We start from the raw sequence: 13388 nt of genomic DNA on the forward strand, positions 1-13388 counted from the left end.
AGTGAGGCTAAAGAACCACACTGAAACACAACTTCCAGCTACTGTGGGTAGCAGATAGATGTTACTTAAGTCAAGTACAAGCAAAAAAAAAGGATGTTTGGTATGGCCATGGTACTCTACAATTTGGTTTGACTTTTCTTCTGTTTGGACTACGGAGATAGAAAGTTGTTAAATGATTATGAAAGTGTATCTTACGCTAGTTATACAGATTGTGTGTATATGTATGTACATATATTAAAAATGCCAAGCTGAATCACGTCTGCATGTTGCCTGCTAAACTAAATCCAGATTAGGGTTTGTCTAGGAGTCATCCAAGATGATTCAGCCTGCTGTGATTAACATTTCCTGAAGTGGGCAGGAGTGCTGGTTAGATAAGAGAATTTGGTGTGGAACAGCAGCAGGAGGTTATTATTACTGTCCTTGAATGATGTGTTTTAAGAGTCTCTGCCCTTTTCTGCAAAGGTAACAAAGCTGTTCTGGAGATGTACAGAATGTATGTCGACAGTACAGGGACACTATAATTTGATTCCCTTCTAGTAAAATCCAGCTCATGTTATCCTAGGCTTATGTCAAAAGGTTTTCTGTCATCTCAAGACCTGTGAGAGTACAGAAGCAAATGGCTATGGCTCTCAGCTTGCCTTTTCAAGTAGCAATGGTCATGAGCAATAACATAAAGTTGTACCTTTGCAGTAGATTTTCCTAATCTGCAAGACTCAAAGTTCAATGCTTGGATCTTCTTCTGTGTCTTGAGACAGGTCGATGACCTTTCTTGCTTTCTACAGTGTTGGCTGGCAGAAGTGTGCATCACATGCAGTTATCTTTGTGGAAGTTTGGACATACCTTTTAATTATCAGGATATTGTTGAATAGTTGATTTGTCAAATATACTCAATTACCAGGTTATTGTCAAATATTTTGCCACCATTTCTGATTTATACTCTGCGCTCATCAAAATGTGATCTCTATCAAACAGTGCGAATATATATGTATAAGGAACAGTGCCTAGCCAGGAGTAACTGGATATGCAAATAGAGGTGCAGAACAAGTGTGAACTAAGTTTGAGTGGTGTGGAAGGAAAAATACAAAAATGCCAGCTGATCACATACTCCTGTAGAAAAACATAATGTAATCCTGGGGTGTATAAACAGATAAATAGCCTGCAATATATGTAAAGTTACCCAGCTCTGCCAAAGACTGGGGAGTGAGCTGGAGCGCAGTGTCTAGTTTAGGGTTCTGCACCTCAGGTAAGATGCAGACCAAAATGAGTGTAGAGAAGAGTGGCAAGAATGATCAGAGGACTTGAAACTGTGACTAGTAAAAGGCTGAAAGAAACATGGTGTTTAGTGAGAGAAAAGGGGAGACTCACATTCTTTTAATTCATAAATGAATGCTTTAAAGAAGGGAATTTTATTCTTGCTGCTCATGATAAATTCATCAAATCAAAGTCATGGGCCTCAACTGCAGCAAGATTTAGTGAGATTAGGAAAAGCTTTCTGGTGATAAAAATAGTGAAGAACTGGAATAGACTGCCTGAGGATGTGTGATGCCTCTGCTGTTAGAAACTAAGAACAGGTTAGAGAAGAACGTGTCAGAAATGGCGCTGGTACAGTTGATCCTTCCTTTTGGCAAAGGGGTGTCCCAGGTGATCTTTTGAGGTCCCTCTTGGCTTTATGGGTCTGATGCAGTCATGCTGTTACTTGCATCGAGGCGAGTAAACAGTCTTGTACTTGATGCTGAACCCTGGTGGCTCTGTAACAAAGCCAAATCTCTTGGGAAGCTGTATTATGCACAATATTTTGATTATGACTAATGCATGTGTTGTTTTGGGGGCTTTTTCTTCCAAAAGGTCAGTATTTTAGTCCTAAAAATCTGCTTATAACATTACATTAGTTCTATTTCCTTTATGCTATCTATGAGAGGGGGACAGCAGCCAAAGAGAGTTAACTTTTTTCTGGAATTTAACTGACTAACATTTTTGCTGCCCATGGCAGCACTGATGAGGACTGAGTTTGACAAATTAAAAACGGTTTCCAAGCCAGTTTTTGTCAATTTGAGTATTTGAAAGTATTGTCTAGCATATGCTTATCTCTGCAGCTCTTGCCCAGATATTTCCCTGTACGGCTTATACAATAGTATGTTTTTTTCCTTTCTTTTAAATAAGCACAGAAAATCCACATGGCTAAAACACGTTATAGGAAATGAAGCCAATCTGGCAGAAACAGTTTTGCCTTTATGCCCAGCAAGTTTATAAATTCTTTGTAAGAAGGAATGGGGAAGAGGAGGGGAAATGCATATGTCAAAGTGAGAGCTGTATTTCTTCTACTTTGAGGACTCTAAGGGCAGTCAAGCAAACAGTTCTAAGGTTCATGCTAATGACACTCTTAATTAAAGATTGGCACAACATTAGGTAGGATATTCCTCTTGTTTTGCTGCCTGTGTGATAACTGTCCATGAAAGAGTTCAGTGCCTTTGGTAAGAATCAATAGCTGCGTGCTCTTGCTAAGTAGCTTTGTTATCCATAAAACAGACAAGGCAAATGGGCTTGGTTTTAAACAGTAGTTTGAAATGTGGTATGTGTAAAATGATTTCCCCTTAACAGCTCCTGTTGATGTGATGTTTACTGGATCACTCTGCTCTTTTGTCCTAAAGGAAAAAAATCACTAATGTGATCAGCAGCCCTCAGCTAGGGGACTGAGAATCGAGACAGTTGAGCAGATGATCGAGAGGCCATGTTCTCTGTACGGAGGCTGAGGAAGTTCTTGGTGTCCTGCATGGCATGAGGCACAGCTGGATGCAGAAGAACCTCAGTCTCTTCTCAGGTGCATGGAAGTTAGAGTACAGCCTGGAGATGACACGGAATTAGCAGACTTGGCCCAGCACCCCTCTGGCAGGGTAGTATGGGAGCATGTAAAGGACGAACAGACTGCTTAACTCCTGTCAGTTTGCAGGAAATGGTTCAGAGATGATCAAAAGATTAAGCTCTTTCCAACTGATGGAATGGAAATAATGTGGGAATAAGCCTAGCTCTCAGCAAAGAAAGCTCAATGCCTTATGAGCTGTAAACACAGATTACAAAGAACCTTAACATTGAACTGATAAAAAGATACTTAGTTTAGAATAAAAAACCCAAAACCAATTAATCCCCTCTGCGTTTTGGTGCTGTTTCTTCAGTTTATATCCTTTTCAAATCCTTAAAAAGACTTGGATTGTTTAGGAACCAGCCAACTAACACAGTTTCCTTTTCCAGTTTGTCAGCGAAAGTGTGTAGTTTTCGTGTGATAATTCAAAGACAGTTCCTCTGACAGGTGGAAAATATTGACAGATAATGTTATAAAAGTCAACTATCTCAGATTCAAGCAAAAGTCAGAAAATAATAACTACTGCTAACTTAGAAAAAGAAGAGGCAGGAGGAGAGGTTATGTGCAGTGGCACTTTGTAGGCTCTCAGAATTGGATTTCTCCACTCAAATGCTCTCTCAAAACAGTTGTAGTGGAAATAGCAAAACCTCTCCAAAACCCATCTAACTCCCAGACGTATATCCCAGCACAGTCAGCTTAGAAAATAGCAGGGAGGGACAATCAGAATTTCTTTTTATCCTGAAGCCAACCTTAACAGCTTCTAAATGTAGTCTGATTCCTAACTAAGCAAAAGATGGGAACAAATAAATATTTTAGGATTTGTTTGTTTTGTGTTGTTTGGAAGATTGTTCCTATCCTCTTATTGGCAGAGACAATCAGAGACATGCTTGCAGAATTATTATTAATCTCTCCTTAGTACAGCTGGTACTACTGTTACTAGGTAATTTGATTGATGCTTCCCATTCTTGTGCTGGCATTGGTAACTGAAATCTACAGTGGCTTTATCTATGGAGAACTGTGGAAGTGTTTGAAGTTATGTTGTGTGTAAAGTCTGTTTCTTTCCTTTTTGGTTTTTTCTTTCTTTCCCTAAATCATTAGGATTTTGCCCACCAATGCACAGAAGATTTCTGAAACTAACTCTATACAGGACCCCAAAGTTTTTCACATGTGGGGTAAATGAATGTCATAAAGTTGAGGAGTCTGCCTGAAATCTCAAGTCTGTTATTTATATTATGCCTCAAAGGCTCTGGACTGGCAAGAAATTTAAAAAAAAAAAACAACACAACAAACCAAAAAAAACCCCACACCATGCTGCTGCAGAAGACATTAATGGAAAAAAAAATCAACTGAACAAAAAGGCCAGGATAAGTCATGAAAGGTGGTTTTGTGTTCAATATGCTGGTTTTCACATTACAGCTTTGCATGCCCTACAAAAATAACTAAATACTGACACTGGGTGCCACTGATGTGAGCAGATGAAAGCAATTTAACTGCAAGTGTTGACCAAGATGAATGGTATGCAGTAGTGTTTCAGAATTTGTTAAAAGAACCTACTCTAAGCAGAGACTGAGAGAGGAAAAACCTCAGGCAAAGGTTATGATTCCCCTAAAACTTAAAAACCCCTATAATTATGCAAAGAGCAGAGGGACCCAAAGCAGGCAGGACTTTTCTTGCAAGAGGGTGGAAAAAGTGAGTTTGGAAAATCCATTCCAGTCTCCCAGCCAGTGGTGAGCTGGAAATCCGTATGAAAGGGAAGGCACAGATTCCTCGTACCATCCGTCCTCCCACCTCCCAAGAAAGAAAAAGCCTGCTGCCCAAAGCACGGGGTCTAATCCACAGATGGATACTTACGCATTAAAACATTGTACTTCGACCTTTGTAAAGGTTTAGTGAGGGAGGCAGGATGGTATCTGTCCTTGCAAACCCTTCAGAATGGGACAGAACAGCGGGAAGGCTGTGGATGATTATAATACGCAAGGACACCAACTTGTGGGGTTTTTTTTTCCTGTCCGCAGCTAAGCAGAGATTAATGTGACCAAAACTGTTTATTTTGGAAAGAAGAGTATAGGAGGGGAATCCAGCACAGCAGAGAGAAGGCGAGTTAGATATTGCTATTTTCACTAAAAGAACGGTGACTCTCTAATACAACTGAAGGCAACAAACTTAATTTGACAAAACATTTTTAATATACTGCCCATAAGAATTAATGGGAAAGCAAAAATTATTTTAACACAAGTCTCCTTAATGTTTGCAATTGCAATACCGGAGTTAACCTTGAGATGGTGCAAATGACACGCTGCTGGCTGACTGCTGCTCTCATTAAGGGACCAGAAGACAGAAAAAGGAAAGTGCTAATTATATCCCTATGCTTTTCAGTTTTCAAAATTTGTTTTCAATTGTATGGAACAAGTCTCTGAAAACTGGCAACCACTTACAGTAAAACTGCTGTTGCTCTAACAATTAGCTATTCTTATTTGTCCCCATTCTGGTTTTCCACTTTTTTTTTTTCTAAATCCACCACCTAAACTATGGCACTATTTTGTTGACCTGTGATTTATGACTTTTTATAAATAAGGTCTAGGAATGAAGAAATCTTGGATGAAAAAAGCTGGAGAAAAAGCATGTGTCAGAGGTTGAGTGAGATATTTTGAGGAATGGTAGGAAGAAAGGGAATTACTTGTTGAGCTTACTGAGGCAGTAAAACACTTTTAAAGAATTTGTGCTTAATGCTTTAAAACAAAACTAAACCTTATTTATTAAAATAATGTAAATGTTCAGCAAGAGAAATTATTCTTTCCAAGCCCTTTCACTGTGATAATATCCCAGTCCTCCCTATCTTTCTGTAATCTACAGACCCACCCGCAAACTTGTAATTTACTGACTCCCTCAAAACTTCCGTCCTGTTTGTTGTCTCCATCATCATCATCCTGTTATTTATAGCTGTAATGACGGCCAGCAAAACTGTCCCTTGGCAGAAAAGCTTCCCTCCTTCTCACTCTGCCTTCACTGGATCCTGCTCTTTTGAACTGATCAGAACAGACAAATGTAGCCACCCACCTCTAGGAGGAAAACTGAGCTGCAGCCCTGGTGAAACATAAAGTTTATTTGACTAAAGTGACGCAAAAATTCTTAAAGAGCTCTTTGGCAGCAGATTATCTGGAAATCAGACCATGTGAGGGGGACTGGTGTACAAAAACCTCACCAAGATGCTGAGTTGCCCACAGGCTGAGTTCCCGAGACTCTGAAGTAAATGTGGGTGAAGGTTACTCGAGCTTGGATAACTCCAAGGAAAGCACTTCAAACCCATCCGAAAGACAGGTACTGTATAATTTTGTTTTTAACACACTGCTATCTAAAGTACTTTATGAAATTTAGACAGGCTCCTGGACGGCTGTCTTCAGAGCCTACCTTCTGAAGCAGGCAGAGACTGGAGGTTCATTAACTCGCACTCTTCATTGCCTCTTTCAACTTTGGGTATAAAATACCTGCAATACTAACGACAGTCTAAAATATGTATACTATGTTTTGTTCTTTAAATTAACTTTTAAGGTCTTGGAGTAATTTCTAAAACATCGGAAAATGTACATCTAACAAAGCTTTTGGGGGGAAAAAAGATACATTGATTGTTGGTGAAAGTTTGCTTTGGTTTTTTTTTTTAACTTTTTATGCTTATTCTTGCTTTTCTGATGTTACATGCTCTACTCCGTCTTGTTCAGGCACTTGTCCGGCAGTTATGAATGTTGGGAGTCAAATGCCTGTAGCAGAACATGTTATGACAATCTCAAATTAGAGTTTTGTCAGTCCACATAATTGCATTATGAATGTAAAGTTCATTTAAAATTTACAAAAAAGCATTAAACTATAAGGAAAAATAAAGGAAAGAAGCAGAATCTGAAGAAAAAAAATCAGTGCAAACTGTTATTTACTTTAAAAGGCTTTATTAACCATATTAAGTTGTATTTTAAAAGCTAAACCGTGCCAACACAGTAAATCATTTAACTGAATGGGTCAGATTTATTGTAAGTAATAAATCTGAAGAGTATGTTGTATATACATTTATAGTCAATTATGTTTACTGCTGAAACCAACTGGCTTGCTGGGTTAGTTTGCTAAGTAATGTGGAAGTTTAAGTGAGGAATGCAATGTGACTAAATGTATAGTCAGGGAAAACATATTTTGATGTGTTAAGAAAGCCTGGGGAGAAAAGGATCGTGCATTTAAGGGATCTGGATTCCTGGAAATGTTGTGGATTTTTTTTAATGTGGGTTGTTAGCTGCCAGGCATTTTACTAGGGAAGGTCTCATACACTTAGGCTTCATCTTCTGGTGCTTTTGATGAGTGAATTGACCATAATTTTCTTGGAGAGTACTTTGTAAATTTGGCATACAGCAAATGACTGTTGTGGGTCCATCTTCTAATTGGACAGGGTGTGATGAATTTCAAATGGTTATATAAATTAAAAACTGCTCCAAAACTGGAATTTAATAAAAACCCCTAAATTATTCCCACACATGGAATTGTGCAGTGTATTTAAGCTCTTTCTGCTTTCCTCCAAGGAAATATAAACCACCAAGTTTTCATTAGGAACAGCATTAAGAGCCTAAAGAAATGTTCATTCTGTATCCTGGCATCCTTTCTGATGCTAATGTTTTAACCCTTTTCCAAAACTGTATATTTGCAGCTCTGTTGATCTGGCAATCTGTATCTTATAGAGCTTATACAACATAATGAAGCCCATCTATGGGATAAGTGTTTCATAAAGAACTTAAGTAGAACTTGGAGCCTGAATAAAGGGGCTGTAATTTGGAGATAGCCATTAAGTCTCCTTCAAAGAAACATCATCTGGAAACAATGGTGACTGGTTCTTTACTTTAGGTAAAAACATTGCAAACACAAGTATACGCATGCTGGCGTATATGCGCAGCCAGTCTTTGACTTGAGTCTGCATCCAGGTCTTCTACTTGAAACGCCGTGCCCATTAATTTGCCTGTGCGGAGTTATATTAAGGAACAGTGTGCTCTGGTTATTTGGTGATATTTGCTGTGTTACAACTCTTCCTTCAAGTATATATAAATAATTTGAGGAAGAATAGAGAAGGAATATCATTCACTCTAAGCTTATCTGTTTCCTTGCACTACATATGGACACTCTCGAGCCCTAAAATGCATTTTCTCTCCCCCCACCCCCCTTCTTTAAGTGACTGTCATCAATTTGGCAGCATTCCCACTACAATATAGTGTCTGTCTTCTCAACAAATTTTTAAAGGTAAAATCTCTCTTTCCTGCTGGCTTTTTAATTTCAGACTGAAACATGGACAAGATTATGACATAAAACTCACAGTACAGGTTTATATTCCCCCAATACTATTGCTTTCAGAAGCACTATTTTCACATCTTACCTATGTTTAGCCTTATCTGGGAATACACGAGTTAACTGGAAAGAGCTCACTCTTACGCCATCCTTACTTCAGTAAGTAGCCTTTTATTCTCCCAGAAGGGCCATTGTCTCAGTGGGACTACTTGTTGAGTACAGTTCTACTCTGTTTTAGTAAGAATGTGAGCAAGCCCTTGGAGAACTGCAAATATTCATATACAGGATCCATTTTGTCATCTACATACTGCAAGTTTCTTAAAAAATACTCACATGTTACAGTGATGTGCGGAAGTACCAGATCCAGTTATATTTAAAATCACTGGCACTGGGATCAGACCTGCTATATATGGAAATAACTCACTGGACACATTCATTTCTTTATCAAAAGTCAGTTTTGATTCTCTTAAACTAGAATAGGGAAGCATAGCTAAAAAAAAAGAAGAAATCAATTTTCAGTTGTTGACGGGTGGTCTAGATATCAGCTTATATCTGCTTTGCACCTAATACCTCTGACTGTGTGGTTACCAGCAGCCCTGCCAAAGCTGGGACTCTTACTATGTATTTATGAATACCAGGTTTTGTAATCTGAAATACAATTTGTCACACTTGCTAACAGCTTGTCTAATGGAAACAATCTAAAAAATGAGTACCTAAAATATCCTTTTCTATTCATGAAATCAGTATATGTGAACACAGTCTAAAGCAAAAGGCATTAAATTTTTGCATTACGAACTCTAAATATGACTCGTATGACAAACAGCAGGTAAAATTCATCATAATCTAGTGCAATTTAGTCTCAAGATTTAATTGGATGAAATTTTTATTTTCTAACAACTCCTCACAGTATGGGAGCATCTGAGCTATCCCGTAATAACTTTGATTACAGGGATACTCCTGGCCTGTGCAAAGTCAGAGGAAAAATATGAAGCCTCTATATTCCTTCACACCACACATGCAGCAAAACAGGAATGCACTAGCCCACAAAAGCCTGTGAAAAGCAATAATCTTTACGAGGGCCTCGCTGTCGTCCAGGTCACGTACCTCCCCTCCTGTGCAGAAAGACAGACTAGGACTGTGTGAGGAGATATGGATGAAGACCAGAAATGTTTACTGCTATATTTATCAGAGTCCAGTACCTGGGAACACCCAGGTACGGGGCTGTCGGAGGGTCAGGGCTGATATTGTAGCTCAGAAGTGAGAACAGTACCTACAGATAAACAACACAGCCCTTTCCTGTGTGGGATACGTGATTTCTATTTGTCATACAAACTGCTTGCTTGATTTTCTAGATAAAAGTAATTTCCTTGGACTCTTTCCATCTACATAAAACCGCCTGTGTGATCTGTGTCTTTATTGCAAGGTATAATATGCAGCCAAGCAGCTACATAATTTTAACAATCTTAAATACTTTGTGACAAAAGTGAGATTTAGGTCAAGTTAACAGAAGTCATCTTAATGCTTGATTCTGTTTGCCAACACTGTAGGCTAACTTTTTGTCTTAGAGTTCGGAGTACTTCAATTCTTTGCAAGTGCTAGCATGTGTAAATGGACAGAAGTAAGGCAGATGGAGCAGCAGTGTGAGTGATAGTGGTAATGTGAGTTTTGCTGCAGGAATGCCAGTGAGTGGCTGGTATTCCAGCAAGCATTCGCTTATAAAATTAGCACATGAAAAAAGAACATAATTTGTATGAAGTTAAGTATATGCAAATATACAAATTTTGCAACTGTGCGAGTTTAAAATGTGTTTGATGATTTGGAGGTGAGTAATGACTTCTGTAGTCGTGTGCAGTGAGGCTGAACAAGCCTTGTGCTGTGGAACTCAGGAAGTCTGTGCTGCCCCACCTCAAATAAAGTATTCTCCAGGTGACTTGAGGCATTAAGATTTGCCTCCCTTGAAGCATCTGGTATTTGCTGCACCTCAACCTAATTGTTTTAATCTCCTAGACACATTGCAAGTCAATCTTCTCCTTTAAAAAAAATACAGAAGACAGGAAAATATTTTTTTTTTTTTAAGTGCTGGAAAGATTTGGTTTACTACATGGCAGAGCATTAAAGGAAAGGCATTCCCACACTGCCACGAGAGGTCACTGCATGCCTCAAGACATAAACAAGGTGATGAGGATACACCAGTTGCGCAGCTCCCTGCTGGGGAAGGAACCGGACCCCAGGACAGGGATGCTCCCTGAGGATTGCTTTGGTAGAGGCAAAGGAGTTGGGTTTGTGCATCAAGGGACATAGAGGGCTCTTACATCTGCACTGCTGGTTCAAGTTTAGTTTTGTGTGGGAGTAACCAAAAATTATAATTTAATTAATATTTGGCTTACGTGAACTGTGCTGGTGGCTTCAGCCAAGCTCATAGAAACACATGTCTTCAATTATCCATCCTAGTGTTTTCAACAAACAAGCAAAGCAGGGAACAGTTGTGGAGGACATGCTTGTTACAGGGTGTTTCTCTGGAGCAGAGCTGAGGGTCACTCCTCTTTAGTCACTCTTTGCGTAAGGAGGAGTGCAATTTACGGCACCTTTCAGATGCTCCGGCACAGCATTATGGAGATGAAAACTGTCCTTTAGAATAATTTCTGCTCGGAGCTACTGGAGAGAGAAAAGGTGCTGATGCTTTGGGCCTCTCCAAGGAGCAAAGTGACATCTACAAAACACAGATCAAAACAAAATGAAGCCACAGCTATCTTTCTTTTTCTTTTTTTTCCTTCTGTAGCTAATTATGTTAGTGATAAGAAACCAATGTGTATTTATGTAAGAGCAACCTTTGCAACAGCTCAGATTGAAAATATGTAATAATCTGCAATTTCTTGTATCATTCACCATCGTCATTCTAGAACCTGTAACTACTGAGAGGGTGGTGCACAGAGATGAAGTGGAGGCTGAGGTGGGCAAAATCCTTCACTATTAGTGAAATCTTCCCCGGGATATCTTCCCTAGTGGTCCTAGCATACTTCTCAACCCCAAGAGCTCTAGTTCTGCAGCTCTTCACACTGTTTGTAGCAGTTACAATTCCTTCAGATATTTTTGTTCTTGAATTGTAACAAGAAGGAGGGAAAAGTACATTCTCCCACAGTTTTTTACAGCGTAATGAAATCTTCTGATTCTGTAACTGTTCTGTTTTCATGTGCCAACTATGCCGCTGTGAACAACACCACAGCATAGCTGTAGAGTCGGTCACTCCAGAGACTTCCCAGGGTAGTTGAGGAGCCATAATTCTTTTTCAGAAAAGAATAGCTCAAATTCCAGCTGAAGCCCCTGAAAGTTCACACATCATTTTGCATATCTGAGGCTCAAACTACTGAAAATTCTACAAAAATATTGCAAATAATGTGATACTTCTTTCCTGTGGTCTGCAGAAGACCAGAAGGAGCTTAGATCTGGATAAGGCAACTATCTTGATTGTCACAGATCTGGGAAATCAACAATACATTCAACAACCTCTCCTCAGTAAAGAAAGTGCCAAGAAATATCTATGTGCTGAAATAAAGTGTTTTACAAATACAGTAAGAGTTTGTCTCAGGTATGGAAAATACACTCTCATGAGATAATGCAGTTAAATCAACATCCTTTACTGCTTTTCCATATTTGAGTAAGAGGTGTAAAGTCCAGAAGGGCTCGGGTTACTTTTCCATATTCCTACCATATATTTAACACATTCTAAACAAGGAAAGGATTGACTGTGGCCTTTCCTAGGATTTTTTTTTTTGTTGCCACCAGTGGTGGTAGGGCCGTTTTTATCTACAGAAGCTCTTTTGGGACATTTGGAAGGTTTCGGACTCGAAAGACACTCAGTTTTTATAGTTTTGCAGGTAAAACAGAAACTCTGTTCTTTCCTGTGGTATTTTTCTCTGGAACTCTGAAGATGTTTCGGTCTTTGTGGATGATTAACTAATGGTAGCAAAGTACTACTCTTGTAAGAATTCAGCATTAACGATGCACTGCTTGCTATATGATGAAAAGAACATTATCTGGGTAAAGATAGAATGTAAGCCTGAAGAAGTAGAGATTTCTGAAAGTTAGAAGCAACACCTTCAAGAGACTTTCATCTCGAGAACATCTTCCTGTTTGCTCTGCAGCTCTAACTTTCCTTCTCTTTCTGCTTGCACTGATAAATGTTTAGGCAGAGGTTTAACAGTCTTTGCACAAGGCTAAAAGCTGGGAAAAACCTGAGTTTTAATAGCTCTGGCAACAAGCTAGTAATTCTAGTAATGAGCAAATAATATCCCCTCTCTGCTTTAGTTTTTCCAACAGTTAAAAGTGAAATAATGCTTATTCTTCTGCTAGGATGTGACAATGATATTTACTGTGGTAAAATGCTTTGAAAAGGAAAAATTAGATGTAATTATATTATCTGTGGTGGCATCGTGGAGACTGTGTAACACTTTGCTAGCTATAAAGAAAGGTTACTACCCAGGGAATTTACAGCACAGACGATCAGCTCCTATTTCAAGATTTTGTTGAGTAAAGGCAGCTGGGCATTTACGTTACCTGAACAAATGAGCAGAACACAAAACATGACCCGCTGAATCACAATTCTTTTTCTGTTTTTTTTGTTCTGAAGGAAAAGTTAACTGTTTTATACTTTTTCTTTATTTTGGGATGGTTTATTTCCCCTGGATGATGCTTCTAGAATGTATGAAAAGGGCAAGTAAAGTCAGGGATTCTCCCAGTGCCTGGGTTGGTTTTTTTGCTGGTGGTGGACAGTAGAAGAGGAGTAGTGCCCACTGCCCTTCCTGGGGCTGGACCCAGTCTTAGCAGATCCAAACAGAATGAAAGATGCCTTTATTTCTCCAAGGAGTTAAATAAAACTGGGGACAAGTTTTGTCCTTTAGACCCACATGTTAGTTCTTACTTAAAACAATCAAATTGAAGCTTCCTGATCTTTTTTTTTTTTCCTTGTTATTAGTGTTGACTACACCTGAAAAGTTAGTTGATACAAAACCACTGAGACTTAAATACTTTTCTAAACTTTTGTTTAAGCCTTCTAGGTCTGCTGCTAAACATAGCAGGCACTCTGGGATTTCTGAAGAAAAGTGGTCATGAAATGTAATTTTTATGTCCATTGTTATCTCATATTTGTTCAATTCTTTTCCCTTCCTACTGGGTGAATCTAGAAATTGCCAGTAGAACTCACAGGATGAACTTACGAAAATGA

Source organism: Pelecanus crispus, chromosome 12 (genome assembly GCF_030463565.1).
Source record: "Pelecanus crispus isolate bPelCri1 chromosome 12, bPelCri1.pri, whole genome shotgun sequence".
NCBI lineage: Eukaryota > Metazoa > Chordata > Aves > Pelecaniformes > Pelecanidae > Pelecanus > Pelecanus crispus.